Source organism: Sminthopsis crassicaudata, chromosome 4 (assembly GCF_048593235.1).
Source record: "Sminthopsis crassicaudata isolate SCR6 chromosome 4, ASM4859323v1, whole genome shotgun sequence".
NCBI lineage: Eukaryota > Metazoa > Chordata > Mammalia > Dasyuromorphia > Dasyuridae > Sminthopsis > Sminthopsis crassicaudata.
In genome coordinates, this window is record NC_133620.1 from 285192603 (window position 1) to 285205277 (window position 12675).

The 12675-nt window shown below is 42.3% G+C and overlaps 1 pseudogene; it reads right to left on the minus strand.

Moving 5' to 3' along the window:
• LOC141540739 (antigen peptide transporter 2-like) overlaps window positions 1–12675 on the minus strand; it is a 113259-nt pseudogene that overhangs the window by 2658 nt on the left and 97926 nt on the right.

Consider the following 12675-nt stretch of genomic DNA (forward strand, 5'->3'; position numbering starts at 1 on the left):
ATCTCCATCATCATGACCTTGTTATCCTGCAAAAGCACTTCAGCCCTGGAACTGCCTGAATCAGCACCTTCCTTCCTCTGATTGGAAAGTGGATAGCTTCTCCCATCTCCATGGAACAAAGGTGCTCAGACCAGCCATGTCTTCATTTCCATCAGCTGCATTGCATTTTTCTGGATTTCCTCATCATGGCCCTTTTCAGCTTCCTTTTGTATGTTATCTTCCTTCACTAAAATATAAACTCCTCAAGACAGGAGAAAAGGTCCCACTAGCACTCTCTTCATCTTCTATGCTAATCTCTTTTAATATCCAGTTTGGGGCAGTGGAAACCATTCCTGTGTCCCACTGAAGAATCCTTGTCACAGGGTACCAGTTTTATATTTGGTCATCAACCCATCGGATCAACCCATCCTCTGTGTCTGCATCACCTTTTCCTTATTTCAACCATGATATGTGCTGCTACTGCTGCTTTGTGTATTTGTGGGGAAATATGCATCAGGTCCATGGTGAGAGTATTTTCTTTCTAACTGCTGTTCTTGCTACATCATTGTTATCAGTACCCAAGTCTTGTCTAGAAGTAGAACATTCCACAAGTCTAAGGTCAGTGGCTCCTTGTGGGCTTGTCCCTGTTGTGACCTTAGGTAAGCAGGAAGCCATTTCAATAGCTCATCCCCTTCTACGATCACCACCCTCCCTTACTCTCAACCAATCAAGTTTTGGGAATGGCTTTAAGTGCACTGTCCTCTCTGGGTTATTCCTCAAACTTGCACTCACAATCACAGATGGAGACCCTAGAGAAGGACTGCTACCTCAACTTCTAAGGGTAATCCTATGGGTCTGCACTGCTGACGTGACAGCTCATGTGGATAAAGTCCCTTTGGGGGCAACCTATGTGCTGACCTGGACTAACATACATGGTTAGAACTCTGGTAAATCTTGTTTCCATACTGGCAAGAACTTTGATTTTATCCCTTCCCTGCCCCTTTACAACTCAACTTTGAAAGTATTAGTTCTGCCCTAGTGTGATGAGGTTAAAGGGGCCACCCTTAGTTTGGGGATACTCCTGGTCCCTGGTTTGGGGGCTCATTGAGATTCCCTGGTGACCTTCTCTTATTGTCATTCCATCCCATTACTTTAGATACTTCTAATTGAGCCATCTTGCTTTCCCTTTGGATTTTTCCCTTAAATATGACAAAGAACCAATAGCTTATGGTACTACTATTTGTTTATTTGATTCTTCTGTGAAGTTCTTGTAATCTCAGCAAAGGACTTATCATCTATAGTAATATAATCTATATCAGTGAAGTCATAAGTCTATATTAATGAAAACAATAAGTAACAGCAATAGTGTCTTGCATTTAATTTTGTTATTTATTTTTATTCAGCCTTATAAAGTTAACTGAGTTGGGGGTAGAGAAGAGGGATTTAATCATTTACTTAGTTTGTCCTTTGTTTTCAAAGAGGACCAATGATGTCTCAGGTAATGTCTTGACTGTTGGGCGAATTGTTTTTAAGTAAAGCAGAATTGCATGAAGTCATAGGACTTACTTTTCTTCCAGAGTCTTCAGAGTCCAGTGTCAAGACAAAAGTCAAGAAAATTGGTGATGGCCCAGGATTCATTGCATGACAATGGCTTCTCCACAGGCCCTGCTTCAGCCACCTTTATGGCCGCTGGAACAAATTGTTCTCATCTGCCCATGGGGAAGTCTTCACATGCTTGGGATAGACATCATGCAATTCACAGACAGATTTGAGGCCTGTCACTTACTTTAACTTGGTTTAGCCATTTTGCCTGGGGTGTGGCCACTGCACCTGCTTCTTGGAGCCACAGGTGAGAGGTAAATAAGAAATTAGAGTTTAGTTGGAACTTGAACCAAGCAAATAGACATAGACTTTAGTAATAAAAGCATAAAATTTAGATCAAGGGAAGGGTTCTGAGCTGGTGAGTCATATATAACATTACATCTGAAGTTTCACATTTTAGGAAGGACACTGTCATATCAAAGAGAACTTGGATGATGATGAGTAAAATCATAATAATAGTCTGGGAATCATGTCACATGAAGAATGACAGAACAGAGTGGACTTGTTTAATTTTGAGAAGGATTAGGGATTACATAAAAGTTCTCTTCAGAAAAAAAGGGGCAGAACTGAAGAAATATATAAGAATTCTAGGGAAGTATCTTGGGATTGAAAAGTAAAAATAACTTTTTACCAATTAAAGTTACTAAGGGATGGAACTGGCTGCTCCCCAGAGAAATGTGTTCCCAGGCTCTGGAAATGTTCAGAAAGAGGCTAGATGACTTCTGTGTCAGGGAGGTTGTAGAAGGAATTCTTACACGGGGAAAGATTAGATTGAATGACTTTCAAGGTTCTGTGAAACAGGATTCTCTGATCTTTGGAGCAGCTTTGGGGTGGATCAGTAATTGGGAAAGTGTCAGAGTTCTCTAATTTCCTCCCATCCTGTCAGTTGGGATGGGGGAAAGTGGAAAGGTGAAACTTCTGCATAAACAAAATGAATGCTTAAAAGATAAGAAGGGAAATAATGTTTGGACCCATATCTGATAACTTTCCCTTTTGTCTCTAGAAGCAGAGGCCCAGGTATGTGTCTGAACAGAGGAAGAGGTCCCAACAGTAGATTTTCTTTGACCAGAAGAGGGCACCAAATTCACGCAACTGTCTGCTCACAGCCTTTAAAGTTAGCAAAATTCCAGGTAAACTTTCCCAATCAGTGTAGCCCTCTTCTCATCCTGTTCTAGGATAATAAAAGTCAAGAATTCCAATCTTTGGATTTAAACCAGATCCAATGGTCATGTGATGAAGAAAGCCATCTGCACCCAGAGAGAGAGAGCAGTAGGAACTGAATCTGAACCACAGCATAGTATTTTCATTCACTCTTTTTGTTGTTTGCTTGCATTTTGTTTTCCTTCTTATTTTTGTGGAAAATGCTGAAAAGTTGGGTTTCCACTATATTGCATGCTTTGATTGAGATAGTGGGGACCACTAATCAGGAGGTTTTCAGAATTTAAGAGTTTAAGGAAGATTGGGATTCACAGAACAATTAAATTATCCATAGAAATCTTGAGCAAACAAGAAACTGAGGAGTTAGGAAGGCACAGGTGGATTCAGCCAATCAGAGAGAGTCTTATGGTTTTGAGAAAACATAAACTTAAGATAATAGTCCATCTAGCCCAAACTAGTTGGGGTCAGTGACCTGACTTGGTCAAATCATATTGTACTTGCTTAATAGGCTAATTGAATATTAAACACACCCCAGAGGAGGAGTGTTCTGCCATTTTTGAACATAGGATGCATGCTGAGGGATGGGAGTGTATTTTATACATATTAGGGGCAAACATGTAGTGGGCCTATCAGAAAGACTGTAACCTAGATAAAACAGACCACTCCATTCCATTTTCTGAAGGGAGGAGCTGCATCACATAAGCAAGTATAAAGATGCCCCCATTTCTGTACTCAGTGCTCCCTCTTCCCCAAGTTGTGGAGCCTGCTTCTGGCCAGAAACCATAAGACGATTCCTTAAGATTCTTCTTTAATAAATTTTCTTTGATATCTGGTTTTCAGTGTCAAGAGTGTTATTTTAAACATTTTTTTCTCTTGATCCCATTTTTCTTGTGCAGCATGATATTTGTAGAAATATTTATACGTATCTAAAAGAATATACATATATACACATATATTTAAGTATAATATATCATATATGTCATATGTATATTACATATATACATATATATAAAGGAATTGCACATGATTAACATTAGATCACTTGCCGATTGGAGGAAGGGAGGGAGGGTTTCGTAGAGGTGAATGTCGAAAAATATCCATATGTATATTTTGAAAATAAAAAGCTTTAATAAAAAATAAAAAGATATTGTTAAAAGAAAAAGTCAAAAAATTAAAAAGAATAATAATTTTTACTTCCTCTCGGGAATGGAAGTTTGGTAAAGTTCTTAATTGGAAAGGGAAATTCACCTCCCTCTTCACTCCTCACCCGCCTTCATCTAACAAGACAAAGGCTGCAAAGGGGTACTGGGTATCTGAGAGAAAACACAGCGCACGTGGAAGCAAGACACCTGAGGTCCTTGGGTGTGAGCTCGGGCAGGTTACTCCTTTCTCCAGCCTCGCGAGAGGCTCATTCATAAAACAGAACCCACAGACTGTGATTCTGCATAGAGAAATAAAGGGAAGCAGAAAGGTGAGTGAGGGAAACAGCAGGAAAGGAGGTTCTTTCTAGAAAGAGGAAGGAAATCTCCCGGGAAAGCAGTTTCACGGACTTCAGGATACCCCTTCTCTTTAACAAACCGCTAGATTTGTAAATGTCCCAGAAGACAGTAAGCCCGAGAATCCAGAAGTGAAGAACGGAAGCTTGGAGAGGTGGGGTAAAAACAGGAACAGATAAAGAAACTTTAGGCTAGGAACATTTTCCGTGTAAGAAAGAGGCTTCATGCGGTTCCCGCCCTCGCACCCTCACGCGCACACACGCACGCGCACACACACACACACACACACACACACACACACACACCCTTAGGGAAGTGTTTACGTCACTCAGGAGGAGGCCGAAGCCCCCGCCCCCTCCTCCCGGGGCGTAGGAACCTTTTCACAAACCGCCTTCGGGTTGATCTCCCATGGCTGCACCAAGGATTGCCGTCCGAGAGCTCCACAAACAGGAGTGGGGATCGCTGTCGCTTCTGTCACTGCAGCAACGGTTCTTACCCTGAAATCCAAGGCTCTCTCCCTCCGCCCAGAGGCACCCTGGATAGATTCCGTGGGCTCCTTAACCTTGGGATGGGAAATCATAACTTTACAAGCAAATAGATCTTTGAAATTCTGTGTGTTTTATTTGTTCCTTCCTAAAACACTGTTCCCAGAAGAGGAATTCCCCACCGTCAGGCTGCCCCAATGCCCAAAGATGGTTAAGCGCTTCCCCCCACACACACATTCCCTCCCATCGCTGCCTCTCCTAAGTTTTCCTATCTGTCAGGAGCGCACTTTGATACATTGTAATTATGTTGCAGTTACAGTCACATGTGTACATGTTAATACATTGTAATTATAATAGAGGATTCCATTACATTATCGTATAATTTTTCAACTGTTCCCCAGCTGATGGGCATCTCTTCTATTTCAAGTTCTTGGTGCTATTTAAAAAGAGGATTTGTTCAGAAAGGATATTTTCCTCTTTCTTTGAACCTTTAAAGTATAAGGAAGGGTGATGCTGATTCAAAGCGTAAGCTTAATCTAATATTTTTTTTTCCTAAATCAGACTTTCCAGTGATGTTCTAGAGTGGCTGCTACATCCAGCTACATCCGCGGTGCGTTCCTGTACCTACTCTGCAAACCTTCCAGCATTTCTCCTTTTCCTTTTCTTTCAACTTTGCCCGTTGTGCAGGTAGACAACGGAACCGTGGAATTGCTTTAATTTTTTCTAATGAATAATATCTAGGAGTGTTTTTCACAAAACTATTGATAAAATTAACTCATTCATATCCTTTGACAATTTATCACTGTATAAATTTCAATCTTAAAAATAAGAGCCATCAGAAAAATTTGATAGGACGATTTCCCCAGTGTCTTTCTTCTCTTCCTATTTTCAGCTGCAATAATTTCTTAACTGTGTGTAATAAAAATTGTCTACTTAACCTTCTGTGATTCTCTCTATTCCTTAAGTCAGGAACCCCTCCCCTTTCCATAGATCAGAAAGGTAATGTCTTCCTTCCTCAGTTCATTCTTTTTATTTATTCCATAGAGTCACCTGGAGCTTGTCCTATTATGTGGTATGAGGTGATGGTCCAGGCTTAATTTCTGCCAGACTGCTTCCCAGTGTTTGCTGAAAACTTAATCCTCATTCCAGTAGCTGCTGAACTTAGGTTTATGGAACACTCTGCTTGCTATTGTTCATTGTTTCTCTATGATGTGTACCTAATCTCTGCCTCTGATGGAACCAGTAAAAAAAATCACTTGAATCACTGCTTTAGTGAAAAGAACCAAGTTTATGAGTTATTCATCACAGAATCTTGTTGTTGATATGTACAATGTTCTCTTGGTTCTGTTCATTTTACTCAGCATCAGTTCATGTGAGTCTTTCCAAACTCTCCTGAAAACAGCCTGTTCATCATTTCTTATACAACAATAATATATTCATATACCATAACTTATTCAGCCATTCTCCAAGTGATGGGTATCCACCCAATTTCCAGTTACTTGCCCCCACAAAAGGGCTGCTACAAACATAATTTCATAATTTTCAAGAGGTTCTTGCATTATTTCCCTAGTTGTATTTTGTCTTTAGGGCTAAGATTCAATTCCATGTCAGAAAACTGCAGTGTTAAGTTCAAGGGCAACACTTAATTTTTGACCTGGATAAGCCCATATGGAAAGCACTAAAAGCTTGCAGGAACCTATTTTGAGTTGGCCCTGAGAACCTAGAATAAAAACAGCTAAGTTCCAGCAAGACCAGCTCTGACCTCTCCAAAAGTGTATAGAGCCCAACAAACAAGACATCAAATTAGTTCTCTCTTCCTCACCATTATGTTCATCCTTAAAAAATTAATTTATTGACTGGCATTCACAAGTATGCAGGATTCAGAACAATAACAGGAAAGCAACAAAGTATCTTGAAAGGGATAGCTCAGGGATATATCTTCTCCAAGGTTCCATTATCTCCCCATTTACAGTGGCTCCTACACAGGAAAAACTAGTGATACTCAGAGCAAGGAATGCCTTGGATCTGATACCTTCACCCAAAACCAAACCCAAACTCTATATAAAACACACATACACACATACACGCACACACTTTTTCCAGGGACTTCAAGGTATCACTGTATCAGGCGATGATAGAGACCTCTCTGAGCCATGAGCTCAGTGTGGGTCCCCTGCTCCACCACCTCCCCTTGTTCCAGCACCAGATTGTGGTCAGCAGCCTGTATTGTCTGCAGCTGATGTGCAGTCACCAGCACTGTCTGACCTCCTACAGCATCCTCTCTTAAAGCAGAGGGTGAGAAAAATGGCCGAGAAACAAATTCACAAATCTGTAGCCTGCCCTAGCACTGCTACTGCACCTAAGATAATAAAGGAAATGTGGCCCCACAGTGGGTAGGGCAGGATTGACTGGAAAGAAAAAAGGGAGGGAGCCATGGAGAGCCACCCTACCACCAGTATCTGTTCTGTCAAGCTGGATGTGAAGAACTGAGAAAACAGATGCCCACAATTCCCTACCCTCCTCTTTATTCTCAGGGTCCATGCTCTTTATTCTCTTTATTCTTAAGGTCCATACTCATCCCAAATCCAGCAGAGTCCTGGCCCAGGCAGGTTCTCTCCCATATCCCCTGCCCCACATTGCCCCTATCAGCTCTGCCCTGCCAAGTGTAGCTCAGGCTCTGCCCCCATGTGCCTTCTCCCCAGCCCCTCGACTTTACCTCCTGCTCACACTCCATGTCCAGGGCACTAGTGGCCAGGATGAGGACACTGGGATCCTACACCAGGGCCCGAGCAATGGCCAGACCTGGCTTCCCTTTCCCCCACAGCTATAGAGACAGAGAATATAGCTTTCCTCAGAGACAGAGGATCCTGTGACTATTTTGTGCAAGGGAAAGACTCTTTTGTCCCAGTCTTTCCTCTGCCATTTCCCCTTAGATCAGATTAAGAGAATCCTGGGGATATGTGAACAATGGTGCCATCCAGGGAGAGGTGACATATCACATGGTCTCCTGGGCAAAAAGCCTGGGGAGTACACCCCAATACTTTCATATAAATAAAAGGTGGAAGGAAGAAGGAAACATGGGGAATACTAGCTTTAGAGTTAGTATATTCAGTGGTCCCTGATGACCTCATCACAGATTGGTCACATTCCCTTTCATTTACAAACTCATTGTCCCTATCATGTACATCAGTGGGGTTCCTGTGTCCAGTCCATGTTCCATACTGGCAATGAATCCATCAGCATGGGCTCCGAAGGCAGCAGCCCTTACCTTATCATCCCCACAGTTGTCCGGCCCATAGGCAATGTTGTCCCTCACAGACCCTGAGAACAGCACAAGCTCCTGACAGACCACAGACACCTGTGTGGGAAGGGAACACCAGGTGAGCCAACCCAGGGCAGGGACCCAAAGAACTCTCCCCACAGGTCTTCAGGAGAAGAAATCTTTCTCTCTTTCCCAGCCCTGCCCACCTACTTCTCCTAGTGTTTTCTCCCTCAGCTTCATCTCCCTTTCCTCCTTATCCCTGTTCCCTGTGAGTGCAGATACTAGCATTATATTGGAACAAGGGTTCTCCATCCAGCAGCCTGTGAACTGATACAAGTTCTGTAGCAATGCAGCCATTGTGCTCTTCCAGCTCCATTGGGCCCTACCAGGACCTTCCCAGGGTATAATGTAAATTACACTTCCCCTGAATGGGAAGGGGAAAGAGACGATAATCAGAATAATGGAGGAAGATCTCCTTCCTCATCATTCAGCAATCACCACCTGGTAATTCAGGAAATCCGCACTGAGAGCAGATACGCTGCCCACTCCCAGGCCCAGCGCCATTCTAGCTGGCACTTGTGCTCCAAGGCTTCCTCATAGCGCTGAACCTCATCTCCCTCTGATCCAAAACTCCTCACAGTTTTTAGGTTTCTCCGCCTCCTGCACAACCTGTCCAGCTTCTGCCTTCACATCCTGGATCTGCTGCAGCACATCCTGAGTAGGAAGAATCAGCAAAGGCAAGTGTGGCAAAGGTATAAGAGGGTCCACACACCCCAATATCCAAGCTCCCATATTAGAACCATCCTTACCACCTCAAACCCATCTCTTTCCTTCCCCATCCTTTCTCCCAAGGCTCCTGCTGTGGCCCAAACCACCAGCACCTTCCCCTTCCATAATCCTGTCCACATATACCTGACGTCAGGCATTGTAGACCTTCATAGCAGTTATTGAGAAGGGCACCTCAATCACATTGGCATTTAAGGGCAGCTAGAGGCTCATTAAGTTGGTGTCCGAAGATAGGCCAGAGTTTAATTCCCCTGGGGAGAAAGAGTAAGATTGTGCTCCAGAAAAGACAGACCCAGAAACCACCACTGGGGCAGCACATCCTCAGGGTCCTCCAAACTCAGAGAACTGCCTCCTCCCCTCCACTTCAGGGAGAGATTAGTGGGACCACAGTCTCCCTGACAGGATCCAGTTCAAGGTATCTTCAGCTATGGGATGGGGTAAGGCATAAAAGGGACCCTGAGGGTAAAGATGCCCCAGAGGGACCAGAGATCCAGGCTCTGAACCCACCTGTCTTGGTCTCCTGGAAGAAGCTGAGGTCCTGGTGTAGCAGAGAGGAAAAGAGGAGGCACCGAATACACAGGTTGATTCTGGAGTGGAGGAGGGTGAAGAGGCTTCCTCGGCAGCCAGAAGAGAATGATCTGAGGGGATAAAGAAAGACAAAAGCAGGGAGAGGAATACAGGTGGGAAAGAGTTACCATGTGCACTCGTGAAAAGAATGAGTGAGAAAGAGAGGGGAAAGTCCATGGCGAAGGAAGGATACAGGTGAGGGAGGAGAGACATAAAGAGCACACAGGAGAGGGAAATAGAGGGAAAATTATGCCAGAAGGAAGAAGTCACAGAACAGATGGATGGAGTGAGTGGGGAGACATGATAGGAGAAACCCAAGTGGAAGAGCAAGGGCAGGAGAAAGTCAATTCCACAGACACACTGAAGACCTGTGCTGGTTTAGCTCTCTGCCACAGGCTGTTGGGGCTAAAGGAGAAGTGAAAGGCTTGGAGTGATGAGATAGGGAATCCAGACTCTGCCTCCTCCACCCACCCAACTTATCTAAATATCTTGCCTAGATTCTCACTCTGCCTGTCTTCCCGGTGCTTTCTGAGGTCTAGAGTTGGTTGATTCACTGCCACCATGTTCCTAAGGATTCCTCCCTATCCATACAGGGAAAACAAGTTCCTCTTCCTATTCAGGAAGACATGAAAGATTTTCCTAGGATGTAATGATAAAAACTAGTATTTATGTAGCATTTAACTCAGGAACTGTCTTAAGTATTTTTAACAGATATCATGTCATTTGATCCTCAAAACAATTCTGGGAGGAAGATGCTGTTATTATCACCATTTGCAGTTGAGGAAACTGAGACAATCAGAGCTTAAGCACCTTGGCCAAGGTCACATAGTTGGTAAATATATGAAGCTGGATCTGAACTCAAGTCTTTCTGACTACAGGCTCACTGTATCACCTAAGTGTCTCTCAGTCTTTCCTGAGATATTTAAACAACAACAATAAAACAAACCCTAATTTTAAAAAATTAAAGAGCACAACAGGATGGAGCTTCCATGAACTAACCTCAGTTCAAGTCCCACCAAAATTAGCCTGGTTGATAGAGCTAAGAGGACTTGCAACTCCAAGGGCTATTCTTTCACTGCAATCCTATTTGAGAAATTGAAATCTGTCCCAGAGTTCACTTGTGCAAAGTGTAGACTTTCCCCTCTTATAAGCAGGAACAGTCAAATGACATCATTAGACTATTCTCTGGGCAATGGCTCAGCCTTACACACTAACACCTACATAATATCATAAAAATTCCCCAGAAATGATATCCAAGCTCAACAGGGACTCTCTTTTCTCTCTTCTGAAAGGGTCATGTTACCACCAGAGAGAATGGTGAACTCTCCTAACTTCAAGGACTTATTTTATTTATGAACTTGCCAAACACAAACCATATACAAGATACAAGAATTCATGGAATAAATAAGAAGTGATAAAGGATTTAAGAGGCTGGTCAAGCTAGTCAGGAAAAAAATTTGTCTTGAAATGACTGGATTTTGTATAGGCTGATATGTTGGGAGGACATCTAAAGCAAGGAGAACACCATAGCATGAACAATTAAACTAAAAGCCTTAGGAAAAGCATTATCTCTCAACCACCCCACCATAGAGCACCAGCCCTAAAGTCCGGAGGACTTGAGCTTAAATCCAGTCTCAGACACTTAACACTTCCTAGCTGTGTGACCCTGGGCAAGTCACTTAACACCAACTGCCTCAGGGAAAAAAAAAAAAGAAGCATGACCTATCAGTACAAAAATATTTAGAAAATCTCTTCTTGGAAATCAAGGGGAAGCCCATCAGTTGGGGAAATGACTGAACAAATTGTGGCATATGATTGTTATGGTATGATTGTGGTACAATTGTGCTATAAGAAATGATGAGCAGAATGGTTTCAGAAAAACCTGAGAAATGAACCATGCAAAATGAATAGACCAGAACCAGAAGTGCATTGTACATATTAACAACAATATTGTAAGAACAAATCATCTGTGAAAGACTTGGCTACTTTGATCAAGGCAGTAATCTAAGAAAATTGCAAAGACTCATAATGAGAGATGCTGTCCACCTCCAGAGAGAAAACTGATGAACTCTGAAAACAGATTAAACCACTTTTTTTTTAAACTTTCCATATTTTTGTTTTCCTTTCCCACAACCTCATGCTGAAGTTCTCAGTTCTTTAAGAAATCTCATTTTGGCAAAGTTCTTTGCAAACCCTTCCTTCCCTAACCCCTTCCTGGTTTCTTCCTCAGTTTCTTCCACCCTTTTCTTTTCTGTAATCTTCCAGTGCTCAGCAAATAGTTTTATTCTTTTATTCTGCTTCTAGTTGATTAGCCAGCCATCACTTGGGCATGATTCTTTCATCTCTTTACCAATTAAAGGCATATATAAAAATGGGATTTCTAAAAAATCCCATTTATGGGATCCCATTTATGGCTGTTAGGCCATCTTAACTGGCATAATACTTTGTTGTTTTTCCTCAGACACTTTCTTACTAGGCCTATTACTAAGTGATATGGGAATATGGTATCATGGCCACACATATGTAACTGAATAAAAGGAATTCTAAGAAACATGGGAAGATTTTTTAAAAATATATAAACTGATATAAGATGAAATAAAGAAAATCAAGAGAACAATATATGCAATGACTACCACAGTCTATGTGACAAGGTCATTGAAATGAAAGTTTGTACATCTACAAAAGCCAAAAAAGTCCCAGAGACCAGGTCATATGCCATACCTCTGCTCTTGAGGCAGAGAAGGCAGGAGAGTATTAGGAAAAAGAAATGTTCACACAATCTGGTTCTAAATAAATTCTTCTGAGTGAACAAAATATTAAATGATAAGTTCCCATGTTGTTGAACCCTTTATCAAATGTAGGAGCAATCTCCCCCATTAGTCATAGTTTTAAGACAATACGTTATTTCACCTGTATCATTGGGAAAAGAATTTCTGAAAGATGGAAAATGTATTCCTTATCAAAATGGGAATTCCCAGAGGAAGGGGTGAGGGGTACAGCTAAAGGAGTAGCTTTGTTACATCCAAGTCTATGGGGAGAAATGTTTTCCCTAACCTTCAGAAGGGCAGATTCTGCATCTAGGAGCAGCTGACCAACAGGTATCCCAAAGAATTGGGGTTATAAGAAGTTCCCTTAGTTTCATAGGATTTAGGAATTGTTCTCATATGGTCCAACCCCTTTCATTTTATTGATGAAGAAACTAAGACCCAGAAATATGACACAGTTGTCTCAAGCTCACATAGACAGTAACTGGCAGACTGCTAAGGGATATGAATATGATTTCCCAACCTCTTCCCACCCCCAGTCACTAACCTTCCAAGGGAGAAGAGGCACGTGAAGA